This window comes from Magnolia sinica, chromosome 17, assembly GCF_029962835.1.
Source record: "Magnolia sinica isolate HGM2019 chromosome 17, MsV1, whole genome shotgun sequence".
NCBI classification, from domain to species: domain Eukaryota; kingdom Viridiplantae; phylum Streptophyta; class Magnoliopsida; order Magnoliales; family Magnoliaceae; genus Magnolia; species Magnolia sinica.
Window position 1 is genome coordinate 53,242,150 of NC_080589.1, and position 19,862 is coordinate 53,262,011.

The window sequence follows — 19,862 nt, forward strand, 5'->3', positions numbered from 1 at the left end:
ATGGGACCCACCAATCCATGGTGGGGATCCCATTTGATCCCATGGATGTGGCCCTTTGGCCCATCCTACCTGCATGTCATGATCCATGATGGGGCCATTCTCCATGGACCCCATCATGATGTATTTAATGATCCACTCCATTTAAGGTCATATAGACCCTAAAGATCATGTTGGGATGGCATTTCAATCATCCATAGCAATTATAGATCATGCATGTAGTGATTTTATGTTGCATGTACAATCAATGTAGTTGTATGGGTATGATTCATTCTTGGGAGGGCCCATTAGCAGCGGGGCCCTACCCCATGGCCGGATTGTGTTTCTTATCCATCTTTTCTTTCTTATCTTTATAGTAAATCTGATGTATGTGTGGCCCACTTGATGTGCCATGCAACTAGGCCCAAGTGGTTAGACGTCTACGCCCACCTTGTTGCCCCATATTGTTGGCATATTTTGGACAGCCTTTGGGCTTGATTTTATGGATGATCTTGGAAGGGGATTGGGTCTGAGAGTTGTGTGACCCATCTAGGTGGACCCCACCTTGAGGAAATGGTAATTTATTTCCCTTTTAATTATCTTTTGGGGTGGTTTGGACAGCAACATGTTACTGTCCAAATCTGTCTGGACAGATTTTGGGCCAACTTGAGGCCAGAATTTAGGGCTTTTGGTGGGAAATTTTATACCAAGTAAAATATGATTTTTGAATATGTATATCCTACCTATAAGCATGCTAAATTTCAGCCCCAACTGACTCCATTTGGTTATTCAAAAGGGTAGGCCAAGAGGGGTGGTCAGCCTGATTTTCTGCTGTGCAGTCCAGCAATGTAGACTGTTGTAAACTGAAATTCATAAATTATTTTGATAATGGTGGGCCACATTTTTAGGTTTCCTCTTATTTTATACATGATGAGAGTCCTTGGCCCCCAATTTCCAGAAGTTTGGAGGCCCAGGACCCACCCATTGGAATGGCCCAAATTCAGCACAGTTATATTCCAACAATACTCCACCTTGTACAGATTGTATCCTTCAATTTAATTAAAATACTTTTGGGTATCTTAAAATAATCAAAATTTACAGGGAGGTGGCACACCCATGTTGGGACCCACTTACCAATTTTTAGGGCCAATGGACCCCTGTGCACACCGTGGAGAGGGTTGGACTGGCCCACCACGTTGGGACGTCCAGGTTTGTCTGATTTTTTAGACAGACTATTTTATTTAAATTAATTAAAATACTTAAGAATATCCAAAAATTTTGAAATTTTGAGGGGTGTGACCCACCTATGAAAGTGTCACTCAATAAAATTTTAGACCCAACGGTCATTTGACCTGGCCGTGGTGCGGCCAGGAGTGGCCAGCTAGGCAGGGACGCCCAGGTTGGGGCGTCCAGCCTGCTTCATGGGCCCACCTTGATGTGTTGTATATCCCAGCCATCCTATCCATGGGTGGCCCACGTAGGGAGGGTCCACCCTACGTGTACATCCCCTGTGGGACCCACTTTAGTGTACGTGGAGCCCGCCTTGATGTATATATAGCCAGGCCGTCCAGGCCTTGGACCACCCAGGCCCATATGGGACGCCCCATGTGGGCTACCTGCTGGACTTTAGTCTAACAGTGTGGCCCACCTACTCCCTTATGTCGTATGATGTAACCTTATGTGGTGGGGCCCTTTGACTTGATAGCTGGACCACTTGGGCTGATGTCCTAATCAAATGAAACAATTACCGGACTCCAATAGGCCTATAAACCTGTTGGGTTAAAAATCCAGCAACTTGTTATAATTATGCTTGGCCTTTGGGTTGAAAATTTGAGGAGTGGGGCCCACCACATTGTGAAGATCTTAGAGGGAATAATTTATACCTTTGGTTCCTTAAATGTTGGGCTTAATAAATGCACTTTTGAGGCCCACCATAATTGAATTTAATTGGGTCCATGAATGTAACTAGTTGTTGAACTCTTTAGGCCCAATTGGGCTGGAACTTTCCAGATAGGCCCATTGAACTCTTAGGCCATTTTTACCATACTATTGTGTTGGGTTAGTGGGCAGGATTACACAAGAAGATAGGCCCTTGGTTGCCCACCAAATCAACTTTAATACTTGGGCCGGGTTGTAGGCCCAACTTACTTGACTAAGAGCATGACATTTGCCCATGTGGTTTGAGCAATGGGCTACCCACTAGGCCACCACAATATATGAGATTAGTGGCCTTTATGTTAGGCCCTAACCTTTCCCCCATGGGCCCATAATGGTATATATGGGTTGGGCTATGTGTGTTTCCTGTGGATCCATGTTTTGGATAGGCCTTGGGCCGCCTTTTTGAAGCCCAACATGAGTGTTTGTGGTATGATTATGGCTGCCTGTTTCTTATATTTGATGTTGTGTGGGCCTTGGGCCTTGATCCATGATCAATTAGAGATGGGCTACCTCTTGGGGACCAATTGTGGTTGGATGTCCACATTGGTGGCCCTAAGGTAGGCCCATGGGCTTCTATGGGTGGTTAAAGGCCCACCATAGACCCTTGCTAGGCCCGTTTCATCTATTTAGGCCCATACCATTGTTCTCCTTAGTCTCGTGGGTTACCCCAGGTATATGGGCCCCCACTAGAGGTTGTACTCCTTATGAGGAATTGGTTAAGTACCTAGACCCTTCATGGTTAGGTAGAGAGTTCATCTTCACCTCATTGGCACCCCAATTCATCTTCATGGCCCACTCTCATACGCATCATATGCATGCTTGGTTGAGGTATGATTAGCCATGGTTGTGCCATTGTGTATGACATGTTGGTATCTCCCCGAGAGATGGATGCTTGGGTTGATGCATGGGTGATTGTGTGATTCATACATCTAGCATTGCATAGCTTGTGGATATTCACCCTTACTTCATCAGGGCCTTGCCTCCACAGGGGTATTCGTGGATGGTCATATGTGTGGACACTGAAAATATTAGTTGAGCATACCGGGTGCATAGGATTTCCATGGGTGAAATTTTCAAAACTTCTATCGTACCAAAGATTTGCTCCAACGCCGTGACCGGGTGGAATATATGAGCGTACGATGGCCTTATACCATTAGGCTGCGACTCCCACTGTCGTGTAGTTAGTTGGATAAGGGTGTGGCCTTACCTGCCTGGTGTGAGGAGGCATTGCTAGGCTGAGTCTGACCAGCTCGTAAATGGGTCCACTACCGTCAGGCCTTGCTGGTGATTGGTTGTCCACAGGCGGGTAGTGAGGTCCCTTATGCTCGTTTGACTGTCCCGGGTCTGTAGAGGGGTAGTCATTCAGTAGTATAATGGACCCCGATGATTTCCTTATGATTGGAAATATACTTGACATATGGTTTGGCTATGAGTACTGGCATTACTTGCATCGCATTAGCATTGGTTGTACAAGCCCCTTCATACATTTCCTTGGTATGGCTCCCAGTACTCATTTCATGGTATTCATGATAAGCCTTGGTAAGGATAGTGATATTCTCATTGAGCATGTTCTTTCCTCGTATCTCCTACTATTCTTCTGTGCACCATTGTCACACACTTTCACCACCCTCTAAGCTTCTATAAGCTTATGCACGATTGATGCATGCAGGAGACTCTAGGCAGGTGTCGTAGTAGCAGAGCGTGGAGTAGAGTTGAGTAGTGAGGACTCCAGTGTTGCCGATTTCTCTCTTTTTTTATTACCTTATGTATGTTCTTTTGAACTTGATGTAAACTTGTAAAAGTTCAAATTCATAGTGGATTTTGCGATATGTGCCTTTGTTATTCTCAGATGTACTTGCTGTGATCTTGGGTATTCTCATATTGAAAAATGATTATAATATTATGGAAATCCTCCTTGTAGGATCCCAAGATCGGAACCTGCCTCAGGGGCCGAGAATGGGGTACTATGGAGGCTGTTGTGGTCAGAACCGGCCATCGGGTTCCTTGTGAGTTCGGTTACCGAGTCTGAGGCGTGACAAGTTTTGGTTTAGGTTTAAGTTTAGGTTTAGGTAATAGGTTATATGTTATAGGTTATAGCTTTAGAGAATTGAGAATAGGTTAAGGTTTAGGTTTAGGAAATCGGGTTCGGGTTCGGGATCGGGTTTAGGTTTGGGTTTTCAAGTTTAAGTTTAGGTTTAGGTTAGGGAGTTGAGATTGGGATTAGGTGTAGGTTTAGGTATAGGGATTTGAGAATACATTTAGGTTTTAGGTTTAGGTTTAGGTTTAGGTTTTAGTTTATAGGTTTAGGTTATAGGTTTAGGTTTTGGTTTAGGTTTAGGTTTAAGTTTAGGTTATAGGTTATAGGTTATAAGTTATAGGTTATAGGTTTAGGTTATAGGTTTTGGTTTAGGTTATAGGTTATAAGTTATAGGTTATAGGTTTAGGTTTTAGGTTTAGGTTATAGGCTTTGGTTTAGGTTAAGGTTATAGGTTTTGGTTTAGGTTTAAGTTATAAGTTTTAGGTTTAGGTTAAGGATATAGGTTTAAGTTATAGGTTTAGGTTTAGGTTATAGGTTATAGGTTTAGGGATTTGAGAATACATTTAGGCTATAGGTTTAGGTTTAGGTTATAGGTTTAGGTTAAGGTTAGGTTATAGGTTATAAGTTTAGGTTATAGGTTAAGGTTTAGGTTGTAGGTTTTGGTTTAGGTTAAGGTTATAAGTTTTGGTTTTGGTTTAGGTTTAGGTTTTAGGTTTATGTTAAGGTTATAGGTTTAAGTTAGAGGTTTAGGTTAGGTTTAGGTTTAGGTTTAGGTTATAGGTTATAGGTTATAGGTTATAGGTTATAGCTTTAGGGAATTGAGAATAGGTTAAGGTTTAGGTTTAGGACATCGGGTTGGGGTTCAAGATCGGGTTTAGGTTTGGGTTTTCAAGTTTAGGTTTAGGTTTAGGTTACGGAGTTGAGATTAGGATTAGGTGTAGGTTTAGGTTACGGAGTTGAGATTAGGATTAGGTGTAGGTTTAGGTTTAGGGATTTGAGAATACATTTAGGTTTTAGGTTTAAGTTTAGGTTTTAGGTTTAGGTTATAAGTGTAGGTTATAGGTTTAGTTTTAAGTTAGGTTGTAGGTTAAGGTTTAGGGAATTGAGAATAGGTTAAGGTTTAGTTTTAGGAAATCGGGTTCGGGTTCGGGATCGGGTTTAGGTTTGGGTTTTCAAGTTTAGGTTTATGCTAAGGAGTTGAGATTAGGATTAGGTATAGGTTTTGGGTTTAAGGATTTGAGAATACATTTAGATTTTAAGTTTAGGGTTAGGGTTTTAGTTTATAGGTTTAGGTTTAGGTTTAAGGTTTAATTTAAGGTTAGGTTATAGGTTATAAGTTTAGGTTATAGGTTATAGGTTAAGGTTTAGGTTATAAGTTTTGGTTTAGGGTTAGGTTTAGGTTATAGGTTATAGGTTATAGCTTTAGGGAATTGAGAATAGGTTTAGGTTATAGGTTTAGGGTGTGGTCTAGGTTAAGGGTGTGGTCCCTGCAAATACAGATATAAACACGGCCTGTCCAAATGGTCAGGCCCCTCCAATGCTGTCCATAGGAAATGGACAGCTTCATCATGGTCATAACAGCGGTTTCCACCTTCCAGGGACCCCCGCTCATCCGGATAGCTCCGATACACATCCGGGTCTGCTCCATTAATTTCAAGTAAAACATAAACACGACCTGTCCAAATGGCCAGGCCCCTCCAATGCTGTCCATAGAAAATGGACAGTTTCAACATGGTCATAACAGCGGTTCCCACATTCCAGGGACCCCCACTCATCCGGATAGCTCCGACGCACATCCGGGTCTACTCCATTAATTTCAAGCAAATACATAAACACGGCCTGTCCAAATGGTCAGGCCCCTCCAATGCTGTTCATAGGAAATGAACAGCTTCATCATGGTCATAACAGCGGTTCCTACCTTCCAGGGACCCCTGCTCATCCGGATAGATCCGACGCACATCCGGGTCTGCTCCATTAATTTCAAGCAAATACATAAACACGGCCTGTCCAAATAGCCAGGCCCCTCCAATGTTATCCATAGGAAATGGACAGCTTCATCATGGTCATAACAGTGGTTCCCACCTTCTAGAGACCCCCACTCAACATCCGGATAGCTCCGACGCACATCCGGGTCTGCTCATTTAAATAAAATGGATTATTAAGATCATTTAAATAAAATCAAGTCTAAACAACAATCTGACCTGGAGGATTCTATTAGCATTGTTGACGGCACTTAGAATCTTATTTAAGGGCCTAGAAATTCAAAATTAGATACAAAAATTAGAAAACCCAAAGAAATTTAAGAAAGATAGTCAAAGTCCATGTGAATGAGAACAAGTATGCACCTACATATGAATTCTGAAAAGTTATTGCATATCACAAAATAATAATAATAATAAATAAATAATAAAAAATCCTTACATTTGGATATTCAACAAAATGGGTTAAAATGAATTCATTTGCTTAATTCATGAAAACCTTGCGTTTGGATATTCAACAACAATTGAATTGTAATATTTCAATTCAGTTTAATAAACTCAGATTTCTGAGAAGGATTTAATGGTTTTAAATCCATGATTATCTGAAAAAGGTCCATTTCCTAGACGTCAAATTCAAAGGGGAAAGTAAGATGGTTAATATTACTTTTCACAGTGCAAAGTTTCAGTTATGTCTTTTCTTTACCTTCCATTTTCTTCTTAACAAGAAAATCCATATTTACTAATATTTCCATTTTTTTATTTTTCAAAAGAATGAGTTTGGACTCCGAAGGCGTCAGCTCCAGCACTCATACTTTCAGCCCAAACCCTAACCATGGACTCTAAAATTACCAAGTACTCATAAACATTCATTGCAAGCATTTTTTGTCTATGTGCATGATGACCATACTGTTAAGACCAATCCTCTTATTTTCATTTACAGAAACTAGTGGATGACAAATTATGTGTAACATACAGAGATGGTTCAGCCACTTGTGCAATTAGGGAAGGTTCAAAAGGACATACATATTTGCTAATGAAGTGACGTAAACAAGTTATAAATGCCCCACCATGATGTATGTGTTGTATCCACACCATAAATTCATCTATACAATCATTCTAGGGCAAGGGTCAAAGAATGAGGCAGATCAAAATCTCAAGTTGACCCACCACAAAGAAATAAATAATAAAAAATGTGGAGATTGAACCTAAACTAAAAAAAAAAATAAAAATTCAGAGAGCTACAGAAGTCTTGGATCAAGATGATATTTGATTTTTCTCTTCATCCATGTCTTTTTGGCAGGATTGGGTTTAAGTTTGGGTTTTCAAGTTTAGGTTTAGGTTTAGGTTAGGGAGTTGAGATTAAGTTTAAGTTTAGGTTTAGGGATTTGAGAATACATTTAGGTTTTAGGTTTAGGTTATAGGTTTAGGTTTAGGTTATAGGTTATAGGTTAAGGTTATAGGTTATAGGTTAAGGTTTAGGTTATAGGTTTTGGTTTAGGTTAAGGTTATAGGTTTTGGTTTAGGTTTAGGTTTAGGTTAAGGTTATTGGTTTTGGTTTAGGTTTAGGTTAAGGTTATAGGTTTAAGTTATAGGTTTAGGTTAGGTTTAGGTTTAGGTTATAGGTTATGGGTTATAACTTTAAGGAATTGAGAATAGGTTAAGGTTTAGGTTTAGGAAATCAGGTTCGGGTTTAGGTTTGCGTTTTCAAGTTTAGGTTTAGGTTTAGGTTAGGGAGTTGAGATTAGGATTAGGTGTAGGCCTTCATTCTATCTCATTTTTTGGATCATGCCCTAAAATCTTTTATAAAAATGAATGGATGGAATGGATATACTACATACATCATGGTGAGCCCCACGGAGCCCCTTACTATATACAACTAAAGCTTAAAATAGAAAAGAACAAGTTTAATTTGAATAGTAAATCATAGGATTCAAATCATAGAATCATAGGATTCATCTAAAAAGCGATTCTAGGTGGGATTCAAATCATCATGCTTAAGATTCAACTCAAATCATAAATTGTAAATTGTAGGATTTTGACCACATTTATATTTACTTATAAGAAGACGACCATAAGCTTAGAACCTTAATGAGAATCCAAAAGTGGTTGATTGTCCTGAATCAGGGCATCTCTCTCTTAACAAGGAAATTGAGAATGCTAATGGTACGGGTCACCCTTCGCAGAGGTTTGTATGAGGATTAGCCCCTCAAGGTTCCATATGAGTTTTCAGAATGCTGGTGACTTTTGTTGGCCACATGATGAAGAAATTCAAAGTTGCTCAAGTTTTCATGCTAGCTAAAAAGGTTTGGACATGGGTCACATGGCTTTGATAAGAGGGGAACTTTGATTAGGTGAAGGGCTTGAAAAAAGGATGGGAGGAAGACTTAAAAAGACTTGCAAGGTGGCGAGAAGGATTATGAAGGCTTGTTAACTTATTGAGATAGGGCTTTAGGAATTATTGGCTAAACAAGATTTGTAAAGCCAACCCAAACAACTTGGTGATGCAACCCAAGGGTGGATCTCATGATCTGTTTGATCACAGAACTAGGCCCCATGATCAGTTTGATCAGCAATCTAGGCCCCACAATATGTCCGGACAGTTTTCCAAGTCCCTGATGGTGGTCTGATCAGTTCGTAGGCCCCACATGAGTGGTCGATTAGTTGTTGGGGTACTTTTGTCATAAATATGTTGTTAGGAAGATGGTTAAATTGGACTTGAATGGTTAGGATTGAATTTGGATTTCTTCTTCATCTTTTTCTTTTCTTTCATTCTTTTTTATTTTCTTTTATTTTCTTTTCTTCTTCTTCTTCTTCTTCTTTTTTGGATTTGAGAAAAGTATATAAACAGGTTCGGGTCTATTCAAGACTTCTTAGCGGCATGGGACACAGGTGGAGTGGGTAAAGTTGGGAAGATGGTTTTGCAGTTGGTGGTGATGGCTAGCCTATGGGCTATTTGGGGCAAGAGGAACAACTGTTGTTTTGACAACTGGTCCGGGTCTGTGGGCGAGGTTTTAAGTGTGATTACCAATCAAATTGTTAGAACTAGCTTGACCAAAATTATTGAAACTCAAAATTATGTTCAGATAATTCAATTTGATTAGGCTGAACAAGTCCCTAATATGTGGGGAATATGTTTAGTAATTGAAGTTATTTTATAGAGCCGTTTGGTTTCTTCTATTGTGGTAACTTAGCAAAGAAATTTGGGAAGCATCTGGTGGACAGTGGTTTGCATGTATGGGTGGCTTTGTTGATTGCATGCACTCAATATCAGCTTACCCCCCAAAGACAAGGAAAATTCTCTGTGGGAATTGTTTAATTGCCACAAGTCAGATCAATAGTATATTCTCATGTACCAAATGGTAGGATGTCTTAGAATTTCATGCTTTGATGCTAATGTCTTATGACATCAATGATTATTTCTTTTTTACTCTCTGAAGGGATTTTATGATGTCAGTCCATAGTTTTTTTATAGAACTAATCTCTGGTCATTGGTTCATTTGTAGGTGGGGTAGAGCTTTCTTGACAAGGGACTTCTTTCACAACATGGGATCAAAGATTTGCAACTTCCAAGAAGTTCAACACACATAACATATCTTCTCCCTTTTGGCTAAAATCAAGTGTAGTATCTATTCTACAATAAGCCGAAATTCAACACTTTTATTTCCATTTCCATTTGGCTCGATAAAGGGACATCATTATGTTTTGGAACATGGAATCGGTGCAGTTGGGGCCAATAGATGACAAGTCTACATGTCGGGAGATATCCCTGGAAAACTTGACTGTTGTGTTTTGCACTTGCAAGTAACAGCGGAAGTTGCAAGGGATTTCAAGTCCATTCTCAGATAATGGACTGTTTGGGAGTGAAACCCATATGTTACTATTTGTGAGTGAAAATGGAAGTATGTTCCATTAAAGCGATTGAGTGCACCTTAGCAAAACAAAGGAAACAGAAAAGGGAAAAAAAGACTTCCGAACAAGATATGAAGTTTATTGTTCTAGAACAATATCACCAACTAGCTAAAGAAGATGTAGCTAAAAGGAGAGTTGATGTTAGGTGGACAGCCAGTGGTAAAACCTTTGCCAAGCAAATCATGAGAAACTGACCTCGAATAGCTGGGACAAGGTTATGATAAGGATGATGACGATGATGGCACCATAGATAAGTAAATGGTTAGAAGGTTTTATGTTCGAAGGAATATATTTCTAAATGGAAAACAGATGCAGGAAAGGAAAGACAATCCATTAAGACAATGAATAAATGAATCTGGTAATCAAAAGAGGTCTAAGTTCCATCCCTTAGCTAACACATCAATGAGCATGTTGCCCTCTTATAGAGAACATCTGAAGGGCTAGTTCTCCCAAGCATACAAGATCCTAGAGATCATAGAAGAATTACAAAATAAAATATTAAAGGAATCCAAATGGTATGATAGACATTAGTTAAGCATTGTAATTCCACATGGTAGCAACAGGCCAACCATTCCCAAGGCAGGGTAAAGTGGGGTTGATGCCAGATTGGCAGCAAATAATCAAACTTGGTCAAACAAATCAAGGTAATCCAACAAACCTTGATTTTATAGAGAAGTTGTAGAGATTCTCGTATTTGTCCATTACAATCCTTTCTATCTGGCTAACATAATTAGGAAAGAAGAAATTCAGACTATCTGTTTGTAATTAGAGAACTGGGTATACCCAATTAGGACTACAACTTGGGTTTGGGATAACCCGAGTTTGGGCCATTTTGGCTGAGGCTGTCAAGGTCCTTGAGTTGGTTCGGTTTGGAAAACAACAATCCAATTTGAATTCAAGTTGTGTTTAGGTTGAGCAAATGCAGGTTGAGTAAGGTCAGGTTGGGAATAATCCATGGAACTCGGGGCATTCAAACATTGGAAATCTCGAGTTCCATGGAATTCAATGAGAATAGTCCAGATTCCAGGTCCCATAAGAAAATCCTCAAAATGATGAATAAATAGTTTCTCATGCTCAAAGGTCGCAACAAAAGAAGATAGTTATGCAGTCGGACTAATATAAAACATTGAAAGAGATGTGAAAATAATACATATATGTATACATGTAGTTCCATAATGTATTTTTATTAATACCCCAGAAACATTCTTTTCCAGAACATTACCTGTTAAAAGAGGCCATATACCAATGCAACTGTCCAGAGAGTATTCTTGAGGTTATTTCGAATTCCACGCGTCAAAAATATAATTACACATATTTGTTTCAGGAATTTCATCCAACACCTGACATGTTTGTTGCTCACTGGAATTTTATCAAAAAAAGCAACACAAGGAAAAGGATAACTAAGCTAAGGCCGAATGTTACCAAGGTAAGAAGGTTCGAAGGCTTCCCTGATTGCTTGTCTTGGAGATATTCTACTAGAGGATGGATTCCTGCGAGATGCCGCATTCTCTCCAGGAAATCGTGCCACATCAGCAGGGCCATCAACAAACCAAACACTCAAAAGATTAGGAATGGGCCTTTCTGCCAAACATTTGTGTGCTTGCAACGTCACAAGAAGAAAATAGAAAAAGCAATGACAGATGGAAGGGATTCTAGAATAAAAACAGCAAGAAGAGGAACAAACGGCGAGGAAAATAAGGGATTTCATGAGAAGCTCACCTATTTGAGATGAATCCGCACGGCGTTTGGAAATCCCTTAGCAAGAAGAGGAAATTCTTCAAGGAATCAGAGCTCGGGCGAGGAAGCTTGCGCTGTCTGGAAATCTCGTCTCAATTTCAAAAGAGTGAAGTGTCGTGCGTTAGGAAATCTCTCATCTAAAATGAGTGGATACTTTCAAATCTGATAATTATGTGTTTACCATCATTTATATAACACACCATATTAACAACCATACATATAAGGGCCTATTTACTGAATGGTTAAGATATTTTTATATAAGAAAATATACATATTACCCATCTACAACTAGAATCATTATTTGGTTGTTCTGGATAACCCTATATCATTACCACTATTTATATAAACGAGTCACCACAATTTTACAAAAAATACAAAACTCACATACATTTACAGTATATAAAAAAAAAAGGCTACCGTGAGCGTTGGATCTAGTAGGGATCTATGGACCCCACCATGATGTTTGTGTTATATCCTAGCCGTAAATCAATTTATAAACATTCTTTTAAGAATGATACCCAAAAATGAGATCAAAATAAATCTCAGGTGAACCACACCACAGGAAAATAGTAGCATATGAAATCACTTGGTGGGGCCCACCTGAAAATTTTATACATATGAAGCTTGGTCTGACTCCTCATCCAAGTGGGACACACATAATGGATGGGCTGGATTTGTGAACCACATCTCGGTGGACCCAAAAATGATTATGAATATTTTAATGGAGGGTAACCCCTCTCAACTTTTATATGTGGTGTGGCCCAAAAAAGTAATGGTTGACTTGATTTTTAAGCCCCAGGCCCACCATGGAATGGTGCATCTGACTGATTGGGTAGATGTTCGACACCCATCACAGTGGGGCCCACACAGCGTAAAAAAATGAAAAGTTCCCATGAGCTCGACCGTATGGAACCTTTTCCCATATATATATATATAATTATTATATATTCATCGTTAAAATCCTCCTAAAGCCCACTATACTGTTTATTTGGCATCCAATATGTTGATTAGGTCGTATAGGCCCAAATGAAGGGGAAAAACAAAAATCAGTTTGATCCAAAACTTTTATGGCCCCAAAATGTTTTTAAATAGTTGACGCTCATTCAACATTGTTGCCTCGAATGTGGTCCATAAAGCCACATATACGTGTATGAGAAGTAAAAACACACTACTAAAAAAATGAGTAAAGGATACAGAACATATAGGATTTTACCAGAGTAAACTCTGTGGGGTCCACCGTTATTTATTTATTTTATCCACTCCATTCATCTATGTTAACAGATAATTTGAAGTCTAAAGAACAAAAATGAAGCATATCCAATGCTCAAGTAGACCACACCATAGGAAATAGTGTGATTGAACCTCCACCATTTAAAATTTCTTGGAGCCCATAGAAGTTTTGGATCAAGATGATGTTTGTGTTTTCTATTTATTCATATATTTTTGATATTATGAACAACCTTTAACTGTTTTTGGACAATTTGATCAGTCCATATTGAAGAGTAAATAACTTCAGATGTTTAAATCAAAATTCACTAAAATTGTTGATTAATCTTATTTGCCTAATATCTTTCCCATATGTAACATTATCGGGGCGAGTAACTAGTCAAATTGAGGGTAATGATCAGTAAAATAGAGTGAATGGACCAGACATGTAAAATAGGTCAAATATTCTGGTCAAAATTGTGACCCAAGTTATTGACACACTGAGAACCTAAGAATTAATGTTAATAAGTTTTGTGGGACCCATCATGATGTGTGTCGAACATCAACACCATGCATTTGATGTGTCCCCTTTAGCTTATGAGATATCTCAAAAATCATCCGTATACGAAACTCAGGTGGGCCATACTATCTAAAACTATGTGAAGACATCTAAAAAAATGTAAAAGCACTTGGTGGGGCCCACATGAGTTTTGAATGCAGTTGAAACTGGGTCTGACCCCTCATCCAAGTGGGACACACATAATGAGTGGGTTAGATATGTGAATCATATTTAGGTAGGCCCAATATATGATTATGAAAGTTTTAAGGAAACCCTTCTCCATTATATTATGTGGTGTGGCCCACCCAAGTCATGGATTGACATTCTTCATACCATTCAACGCTTCTCGGATCAATTTAAAATATTAATTAAAAATGGGGTGGGTCTAAGGCTTAAGTGGACTACAAAGTGGGGATTGAACATCCACCATTAAAAATAACATTCATAGAAGTTTTGGATCAAGCTGATGTTTGTGTTTTCCCTTTATTCATATCTTTTTAATATTATGAACATTTTGGACGACAATAAACATTACTGTGGGCCCAATTTGGAAGATTTTCAAGGCAACCCCTGTAAACACTGGGACCAATCAGATCAACTCCTCAATCAGAGAACCTGGTCCCAAGGACACTGCCAAAGGATGATCCGTCCTGAGAAGGATAAGGTGATGACTTTTGATTGATTTTGCAGATTCCTTAACAAAATTTCAAAATTTTCAGCAACTGGCAAATGAGAACTTAACTACTCCAGCTACTCCTTCGTCAATTAGAATAACAGGAAACCAAAGTACACCTATTGAAAAATTCACCTTGAAACAAGGTCAAGAGATCCTTCAGCTGTTGCAAGAGCCTCGATGTTGGCATCTCTATCAAATCTTAGAAAAGATTTGAAAGTTCTTCCCTCAGCACCCACCCCAAACAATGAGGATTTCCAACAAGAATTGGAAAGGGCTTCCATGCCTTCCGCACGTACAACATCAGATAGCTATATGAAAGTATCACTCAAGGAAGACAGACTGGTATAACCAGTTCATTCTTTTAAAGATCTGCTAAATTTTTCTTCAACAAATAGGAAGATGGTTGATATTTGATTTGTCACTTAGCTTTTTCCCATGTTCTTCAACATATCATTTTTAAGTAGATGACCATCATTTGCATTTTCAACGATTTATATATGCCTGTATGTTTAATGCCATGTTGCATTTTAGTGTTGAGATGAGATTCAATCACTACCAAAAAATGACCAAAGGTTATGGACTATGTAGGATTTTAGCTACGGATTTAAACTGTAGCTATATTTCTGGATTTACACTATATCTAAAAAGTTATACACAACTAGAAATTCACAGTTTTGTAAGGGACTTTTTCAGGCCACTACAATATATGTATTCTATCTAATCCGTCCATCTATTTTGACATATAATTTTAGGATATAATCCAAAAAATTAAGAAGATCGAAGGCTCAAATAGACCACACGGTAGGAAATAGTAGAGATTAAATCATACGTGATTACTATGATGTGGTCCACTTGGGCCTTCATTCTATCTCATTTTTTGGATCATGCCTAAAATCTTTTATAAAAATGAATGGACGGAATGGATATACTATATACATCATGGTGAGCCCCACGGAGCCCCTTACGGGGCGCATCTGTACGCCCATCTGGTGGGTACCCAATCCACGCCCAAAATTAAGGGGCGCGCACTATAAAACATAGCCGCGCGCCCAAAAAACTCTCCGGCCCTCTCTCTCTCTCTCTCTCTCTCTCTCTCTCTCCGCCTAAAACCCTCTCTCCCTTTTCGCGCACAAAGCCCTCTCTCTCCCTCCCTCTCTCTCAATCATCCTATTTCAGAATTTGAATCACAACGGAGAAATTTCAAAGCCCTAGCATTCTCTCTCTCTCTCTCTCTCTCTCTCTCTCTCTCTCTCTCTCTCTCTCTCGCTATCTCACTGGACTCGGAAAGGTGAGCGATTTCTCCTTTTCTTTTCTTCGATTCCGGTCGAAACTATCGATTTCCTTATGTTCTGCGAATCTTCTCCGATTCTCGACCGAGGATCTTGATTATCAGTGAAGAAATGGGATCTTTCTGTCATGATTTTGAAATTTATCGCCCCTTTCCTGCGTTTTTGCTCTCGGTTCGGTTCACCCCGAACCAACTTCTCTCGATCAGCTCATGCACGCAAACAACAAAGAAGTGTTTTTTTTTCTTATTCCCTTCCATTCACACTTGATGCGTCTTCCATGGAATGTGAGCATGACGAGTGTTAGTTGTTTCTTCAAACACTCGTAACATCCTTAATGAAATATTAGACCTGCTTGTTTTTTACCTGTGAAGTTTCCCTGTGCAATCCAATGCATTTTTTTTTTGCCTAGTACGCCATCAAAACTACATTTCTTATTGCTGTTAGTAATGCATTTCATGTGATTCCTTTCAGGGTACTTTCGTAACTCTGTTCCCAGATTTGGCAAGCAATCTTTAGGAATCACATTATGTTTTTGGAGTTATCATTGCCTAAGACTTTTCAATTATTTTTATTTTGTGGGGTAAATTTTCTTATGAAGATATTCTCATATTACTGTGATTTTTATTACCCTTCTTGTGTTCTATAACCCAGAAAACTACTTTTGTATTCCATCTATGGGGCAGAACTGTCTAATCATTTTGATTTTTTTAAATTTTTTCAGCTCTTTAATTACAACAAAACCACTTGCTTGTCTAAAGGTTTGTTACTCTAGTTATAGGTAGATATGATAAATCTAAGAGAATAGGAAACCTGGTATTGTTTGCTTCCCGTATAATATTATTCAGTGCCCTTACACGATAATGATTGTAATGCTACAATTATGCAATATCGCTCTTACTCTAAAGGTTTGTTACTCCAGTATCAGATTTCCCCCCAAATTTCTCAGTTTTCGTGCTTAATGCATGTCTTTTGCTCACCCCACACATTTAGAGCTGGATTCCACCTTTCAGTGATCCAGATGGTCCATATAGTGGGTTCTCTTAGATGGACCATGTTGGAAAAAAAAAACTCCATTAGGTGATCATCAATGTTTGATTTGTGGCCTACAAATGGATGGTTTGCCCAATCATCTGTATTCGACTGCAAAATTCCACTGATCCTGTGGTAAGATTCTATGAGTGGGGAGTTTTTGGGGCATGATTCATTCATAATAGGGCCCACCAGATGAACGGCCTAGATCATGGAAGTGGGCCACCTTTAGGTTTCTGGCAGAACCAAAACCAATTTTGTTTACTTGGCCAAGCATTATATGTTTCCTCTTAGGTATTTCCAACAATTTTCACATATCTGATGATGATGGATGATATAGCAACCCTGTAAAGTTGTAGCAGTCATGCCAAGTAGATTTTAGTCTGTTTCTCTCATTTGTTTTGAACTTACCGATATTCAAATGAATCTCAAAATTTGCAGTTAGTATGGACATCTAGGTGGCTTGCTCTAATAAATCAAAGGGATTATGAGTGATGAGAAGATGACGAGGAATTTTCTGATGGTTCTTGCCTATAATCAGCTTTACATTTAGCTAACATGGGAGCTAAAGACCACAGTCTGGCATTACTAACTTCCATGAACTTGTTTATTGTTGGAATCAAACTAACAAATGGTTATTCTTCTAGTACTTTGTCTTTAAATAATTCTAGGTTCTCTCTGGAGGTTTGCTTTTTCTAATTGAATCTTTAAAGAACTGTAAGGCTGAGAACTGGGCACATTAAGAACCTCATTTGTCTAGTAATAATTTGAATATATGCTACACAGTTGCAAACATCATAGATAGCTTTTTTTTCCAAGTCAAAAGTTTGGAATCCGGATGATAGAGTGACTACTTTCTTTTTTTTAAAAAAAAATCTCAATTGGGACAAAGTACATACATTGATGTAAGTGGCGAATAGTCAGAAATGTTGATTGTGTGTTAGGCAATGATGTGATTGTCTTAGGCAATGAAAGATAAGTTATCCTCCTGTTGATTATATTAAACTAAATGTTGATTGTGTTTTAGGCAATGATGTGAAGTTGGTAGGAAGGAGAGGACTGGGAAGATAGGGAGAATCTCTTATAGCCTGTTTGAAGGCAGGTAGAGTTAACCTATTATTTAAGTCCATGCATCTAGTAATCATGTATGGCATTGTTATCTTGATCTAACTGGATTGTTTACCTATCTCACATAACCTTGTTTTACCTATTTTGAATTCTTACTTGTTATCAATGAGTTGGAAGAATATAGAGTTGCCATGGTGTGTAAATGGTAATTTAATTCAGTTTTAACTATCATTGGTGTTGTTTTAAACTGTATTCTGGTTTTTTTGTGTTGGCCTTGAAACTTGCATTGTTTCTACTAACAATGCATCTTTCACCTTATATTTTCATTTCATTCTTCTTTACTCTCTCTCTCTTTTTCTAGTGATGGGGAAGGTTTTTTTATAGGTAAAAACGTCCTTTGCAAAATGTGAACTGATTAGGTGTGCACGTGATGGACCATCCATGCACATTGTATAACTACGCTGGCACAAAGTATAGGCTACTCTTACAATGTGATGGACCATCCATGCACATTGAGTGCGGGTAGTCCACAAATGCTTATAGTCATGAATGTGCAATTTGGCCATAAATGCTAAGCCATTTGCAATTTCAGTGCATCATATATGATTGCTTTATTTTTTTTTCATTTGATTTCATTTTGACTTGATTCATGATTTTTCTTGCTCAATTTTAATAATTCATTGCTTTGAAGCATTGCTGGAAATTTTTGTTGTTGTCAATGTGGTGGCCTGTGTGCCTGGTTTAAGGATTTAGTTTATGGATCTTGGGCCCTTCATTTGGATTTAAGAATAACCAATCGTCCTATGTCTTGTGGGTTTGAGATCCGATGGATTTGAGTTGAAATGTATATGATTGTGCCATCATACTGTAAAAAGCCTGATTCACTTACTGTATTTCTTGATTTTGCCATCCTGACATTGTGTGAAAGTTTCTGGATTCTCTGTATTTCTTGAAGTTCAGCACAGTAGATAACCTGTTTTGATTGAACTCATTCTTGCATAAACATTCTCCCCATTGCTTTGCTTTTGCTGTTTGTCATGACAGGTGAAATATTTTGTGTTTAATTTGCTCAACTGTTCTGGATTTTGGGTGCATTGAGGACTGGTGTAGGTGTGAATGATTGAACTATTGCATTGGTGACAGGTGCTGAAGGATGGACTTGCAACTTTACACGTTCCCTATGCATATGGATTTGCAATTATCTTGCTCACTGTTATTGTGAAGGTGGCTACATTGCCTTTGACAAAGAAGCAGGTGAATGACTCCATTGCCACTCTAATATATAGAAAAGTGAATGTTGACTTCTAATTCTTAAACATGTTAAATATAATGTTTTTAGTGTAGATTGACAGTGAAATACTGGGAGGAGTGTATCTTCTTATTTACAAGGCATCTCATGCATGAGCAGTTTCCAAGAATTGGTTTTAGCTTTTCTTTTCTTTTTTATTTTTTAATTCATTTGTACTGACTGGATTTTAGTGGGTGGGTTTCTTATTAGCACTGCACTCTTGAGCAGAAATGCGAAAGGCACTGATGGTAGGTTGGGTATGCAAATCCACAAGTTCTTGTCATAAGTTATCTGATGCAAGGTTTTGGTTTTCTGTACTACATTATGTACCATTTCATGTTACTATATTCTTAACTTCCTATTTAAGTTTTCTTACCTATCAGTTGATGGTAGCATTCTCTTCCACTACATTGGCAATGTTGATGCCATTGTTCCGAAAGTAATATTTCTCATCCATCGTCATGTACATTTGAGCAAACCAATTTTCATCTAATTTCAAGGAATTCAGGTTTTTTTTTTCCAAAGAATTTTACAGTTATTCTCTTCCACTACAGTGGCAATGTGGATGGATGGCATGATCTCCACTGGAGTAAATAAGGCATTACATATAGTTGCTAGTATATTATTTAAATAGATTTTAAATAATAATCATGGTGAACCTTGCAAATTTAAGGGTGCCCGTCTCTCTCCCAGCAGTTTCCTTCGTTGTGGCCCACTTGAATAATAGGTCAGCTTGATTTTTTGGCCCTATGGCTCTAGGCCTAACGTAAGATTACACATTTGTTGTAATCTAATGGAACCTTCAGTTGTCATGTTATTGTGATAGGTGTCCATGATGGACTTTTCAAATTGGGTTGGTGTTTTCCAATACTAGGCCAACCAGAACTTGGGTCTGAACCCAAGTTGCAGCCCTAGACCAAGCATGCACCTGGGCCCAACACTTTTCTTTACTTTGTAATGGGTGTCACTGCTAGCTAACTACATAGTAATAAAAAATCTGCATATTTGCAAATTGATTTGAAACTGAAATTCACTCTTTTGGGTCTGTGTATCTTCTTTCAATATGATTCAGTCCACTTGATCTATTTAATGATATAGATATACCAATGCAGAGAAAATCTTCTTTTCTTTTTTGGTAAATTGAAATTCATTACATGCTCACTTTATCAG

At 38.4% G+C, this 19,862-nt stretch overlaps 1 long non-coding RNA gene across 1 annotated transcript; it reads right to left on the reverse strand.

Moving 5' to 3' along the window:
• Window positions 1-5,355: 5,355 nt before the first annotated feature.
• LOC131231106 (uncharacterized) lies at window positions 5,356-6,152 on the reverse strand. Its single transcript, XR_009164205.1, has 2 exons — window positions 5,724-6,152; window positions 5,356-5,559 (listed from the first exon to the last, which is right to left on the reverse strand). It is a non-coding gene; the product is annotated as an uncharacterized LOC131231106 (long non-coding RNA).
• Window positions 6,153-19,862: the final 13,710 nt, after the last annotated feature.